Here is a 4,827-nt window from a genome sequence, read left to right as displayed (position 1 = left end):
GTGTGCGGAGTTAGGCTTCCTAGCTTGCCAGCTCTCTCCAAGCATGAGCTCAATCAGATCTGACAGCCAGATGTCTGGGATGTGACGTCAGGGCTCAGGGCAAGGGGCTGGGGGACAGCCAAGCTCTGGTTGGTAACCCCCACCCAGGCAGCTCCCCATATGCCGGGCCACATGAGAGTCAGAATGAAAGAGTATATCTGTTCCTTTCTGCTGAAAATATCCTGCTGATGGGCCTGGGTCTGGTCTTTATACCCAAACCCACCCAATATTTATGGGTCCCTGAAGAGTGCTGGACTCAATCCCTGCAGCTCCAGCTCTAGGGCAGGCAGATGCCCCAGAAAGGGCCAGTGATTGCACATCCCAGTAGCGCCCCGCTGAGCAGAGGACTGTCCTCCCCTCTCCCATCAAAGCCTCCTCTGTTTAGCCACAACCATTTGGCCATTGCTTCCTCCACAGATCACTCCATGGTGTCTTCCCAGGGAGACATCTTGCTCCCCTCCCAGGCGTGGCCCGTGGCTCAAAATGTACACCCAGGCTGACCTCACCACTTTGCTTCAGGAATAATCTGGTGTGAGCGCTAGGCCAAGTCTCGGGTCACTGGCAATGAAAGTCTGCTGTCGAGTCCCTTTCCCCCAGCCCTGACACTGTCCTTCGGCAGCAGCCCTTGAAGCCTTCTCAGTGTCCAGATGTTTGGTGTCCTACAACCTGGCTGATGTCCAGCCACACCACAGCGGCATTAATGGAGGCTTCTGCTGGAGAAGATGGAGGTCAGTTTACTTAACTCAATTATAAACAAAAGCAATAATTATCCTGGGTGAGGGAGGGAAGGGAAAAGGAATAAATTAAGGCCAGGCTGAAGAAACACCTGTGGAAAGGACTCCTCAGCCCAGGGGAACAGCGGCTGCAGTAAACAAACCACGAGTGACCTTGGCTCACAGACATAATTTGCTTATTGTTGATGGGTTTACGCAGCCTAAAATGGGAAGAAAGCCATGGTTAAGCAGCAACCCAGTCGCCCTGTGTGGGAGCATTTAGTCACGAATTAGCAATTCATTAGTCATGAATTAGCAAAGATGGACTAGCCCTGGTCTAGGGCCATAGGCCTGAGAGGGGACTCGGCCTTATTGTGGGGGGGCACCCAATGGGGTGGCTGCACCTTCTATAAACTTGGAGACAGACTTGGGGAGGGGTCACATTTGCACTCAGATAGCTACAGTACTACACAGAGCCAAAGAGGTGTATGTTTTATCAAGACTCTTGGTTACAACTTGAACCAGATTAGGAAAAAACATGGATATTATCTACGCAGAGAATCCAACCAAGTCATGACAAGAGCCAGAATGCAAACAGATTTCAAGAATCCTCCTCCAGGCCTGCTTCTCTTTCTCTCTCCTCTCTCTCTTCCTGCCTCTCTCTCGATATCTATCTCTAGCTATCTATCTCCATGCCTCTCTCTATGCTAGTTTCCTTCTCTTACAGCACAATGTCTTCTATCATACCAAAAAAAAAAAAAAAAGAAGACCTTTAACAGCTTCTAAGTTTTGTATCATACTATTTCTACCTCATTCTCTCTCTGTTTGTTTTTTTAAGATTTTATTTACTTATTTGAGAGAGAAGGCAAGTGAGTGAGAGAGAACATGAGAGGGGGGAGGGGCAGAGGGAAAAGGAGAAGCAGACTCCCCACTGAGCAGGGAGCCCCACACCCGGCTGGATTCCAGGACCCCAGGATTATGATCTGAGCACCAAAGGCAGATGCCTAACCATTTGAGCCACCCATATGCCCCATCTTAGTTTTTGTTTTAAAAAACATATCAGGGAATGGCTCTGAGTAGCCTGGATTAGATGAGGTGGTTGGTTTTAAACCAAAGAACTAGAACCAAAAAGGTAAGGAGCTATGATTGACCCAGCCTGGTGAAGACCCAACAGTGAGCTTAATAAAGGCGAGGCTGCCAAACACCAAGGCAGTCTCCCCCCTTTTCAACCACATGGTGATATGGACAGCAGAAAAAGGAGAAAACTCCAGATGGAAGGAGGTGTGCAGGGTGTTAATAGCACAGCTGGACATGGCACTCTATTGACAGGAACAATACTGAACCATCATGGCAGCATGAGGAGCAGGAATCCAGAGCAAGGAAAATGTGATTGAGTTGGAAAGACCAAAGAAGGTACCATGCAAGTGAGTTTTGAAGGATCAGTAGGTAAAGGAAGGGGAAAGGGTCCTCCATGTTGGGAGAAGCAAGGGACAAAAGATACAGGAGCTTAAGAGTAAATGGGTATGACAAGAAATGGTGTGTCTGGGTGATGGACTGAACAGTGAGTCTGAAAACCCTGATGGTCCCATCATGGAAGGCCTTGAATTCCTTGGAAAGAGGCTTAGATTTCATTATATAATATAGTCAGTGAGAAGCCATTGATATTTTTGTTGTTGTTGTTCAGTTGGCTGGTTATCGAGACATAATTGGCTTAGAACATGATGTTTAATTCAAATATGCAACATAATGATTCAGTATCTGTATATATTGGGAAATCCATTGATATTTTTTGAGCCAGGGTGACATGATCAATTATTCATTCAACAAACACTTTTGAATGCTGCCTATTTTTTAAGCCTTGTGCCTGATGCTGGGGCCAGAGAGAAGGAAAGTACATGCCCTCAGAGGGCCCCTAGACTGGTGAGAGGGATGCAGAGATGGAGCGTTACAGTTCTGCTCTGACACAGACAAACGCTGTGCCATAGAAGCCAAGTTACATCTGTAACATCTACAGTTACAATTGTAGTTGTAACTACATCTACAGTTACATCTACAGTTACAATTGTAACCAAGCTACAGTTACATCTCAGAGATCCCAGAAGGCATGGGAGGGGTGAAAAGGGGCTTCCCAGAGGGATAAACACCTAGGGATAAAACCAAGTCCTGAGGGCTGAGCCAGTATCTGGCACGTTGGGCAGATGGAGAGTAAGGGATGAGTGAAAAACACTGGTTTCAGAGCTCCTCAAACCACTTGGAATAGCAAAGCAGGATACAGGCTGGATGAAGGAGCAGTGGCCAGCTGTGGTGTGCTCTGTGGGCAGTGGGGAGCCATGGAAGGTGTATAAGCAGGGGCCGCACATTTTAGACAGCCTGGCTGCTCTGTATAGCTGGGGGGGGCAGATGCAAACGGGGGGCATGGGGACAGGCAGCGGCAGCTGTGAGGCCGGGAGGGAAGTGAAGACACCTGGACCGAGGCAGGGGGTGGGTGAGGAAGGGATGGCTGTGAGGGAGCTTGAGGGATGGACTGCATGGGAACCGGTAGAGAGAGCCTGGGGCAGGAGGGATAGTGTCACACACAGGAGCAACGGCCCATGGAGGAGATTTGGGGAGAAAAGAACCAGTTAGTTTGGGGGGCATATTGATTTTGACCTCCAAATTAGTGGGACCTCCAGAAGGAATTATCCAGTCCTGGGGTGGAAGTGTGAGAATAGTCAGGAGGTACTTCTGTGCAAAGATACAGACTGTGGAACCCCTAACTTTGGAAGAGGGGGGTTTGGATTGGTGGGTGCTTTAAGACTCCAACAGAGAACATGTGGAGAGAGGAGAGGGCAGGCCAGAAAAGGGAACCCCAATATTTCCTGGGAAAATAGAGGGAAACTGCCAGGGAAAATATTAACAAGGAGCAATCAGAAGTGGTTGTCCACCAATATCTGTTCTGTCCTCCTTACAGTGGCAATGGAATTTCTGCCTGGCTGGACGTCATGGTCCCCAGCTAGGTGTGGCCATATGCCGCATTCTGACCATGGGGACATAAGCTGACATGACATTGCAGCTTTGGAGTCCTGCCTCCGAAGGGAAGCTGCATGGCTTCCCTTCCTCATCTCCCCTTTCCCACGGATGACAGGGTCAGGAGCAGCCATCCAGGACCAAGAAACAGAAGTGAGTGGCACACAGAAGATGCAGAACCAGCAGAAGGAACCAGACCCTGACATCATCAAACCACCACACCAGGCATGCACCCATCCTTCTTCAGAGAGAAATGAAATTCCATCCTGCTTAAGCCACTGTATTTTGGGGTCCTTTGCCTCAGTGGGTAGCGTAATGGCCAGGGAGGAGGATAGGCAGTATAATTGGCTACCACAGAGGTCAAAGGAGCGAGGTCAGAGAAGAACTTGGCAATGAGGTCCCTGGTGATCACAGTGAACACGGACTCAGTGGGGTGGAGGGACCTGTGTCTGAGTGGAGTGGGCTGAGCTGCAAATGCAAGTTGATTAGAGAAGCAAGTGCTAACGGCTTCAAGCAGGCAGGCTGAGGGTGGAAGTGGAGAAACGGGCTGTGGGCTACATTACCAGCGGTATGCAAACAGTGATAAGAGGGACCGAGTGCTAGTAGGCACTGGTAGGTGAGGGAAAGGGCACAGGGAAGCCCTACCACTAGGGGAATGCTCTGAGTCCCAGGCTAGAGCATGGTGATGGGATGGACATGGGAAGGGTCATTACTGGGTAGGGACACCCCAATCCATAGGCCCCACAAAACACCCCAAGATCATAAAGGAGACCAAGAGGATGGAAAGAATGCAAAGGCAATGTGGGGTAGGTTGGGTAGGAGAATCAATGGCTTTTGGGGGCTAGTCAGAAGGCAGATTTAGACCAGGGTTAGACAGTGTTTGGTGACAGGATTGGGAAGGAGAAGGATAAGCAAAGTTCCCACAAAGTGCCCTCAGCAGCATGCATGGGCAGACCCAGGGGCTGCCCACAATGGCCTCTCTTGGGTAGCTTTCATGGAGCCATCACCATCTGGTATTGGGGACACTGTCTCTGTCCAAGCTGACGTCTGCTGGGGCAGACTGGGGACC

The 4,827-nt window shown here is 49.7% G+C and overlaps 1 long non-coding RNA gene across 1 annotated transcript; it reads left to right on the top strand.

The window, feature by feature from the left end:
* Window positions 1-446: 446 nt before the first annotated feature.
* Window positions 447-4,036, top strand: LOC144280622 (uncharacterized). The gene is made up of 2 exons (XR_013349045.1): window positions 447-767; window positions 3,703-4,036. It is a non-coding gene; the product is annotated as an uncharacterized LOC144280622 (long non-coding RNA).
* The last annotated feature ends 791 nt before the right edge of the window (window positions 4,037-4,827 follow it).

Source organism: Canis aureus, chromosome 12 (assembly GCF_053574225.1).
Source record: "Canis aureus isolate CA01 chromosome 12, VMU_Caureus_v.1.0, whole genome shotgun sequence".
NCBI classification, from domain to species: domain Eukaryota; kingdom Metazoa; phylum Chordata; class Mammalia; order Carnivora; family Canidae; genus Canis; species Canis aureus.
This window is presented reverse-complemented; position numbering and strand designations above follow the sequence as displayed.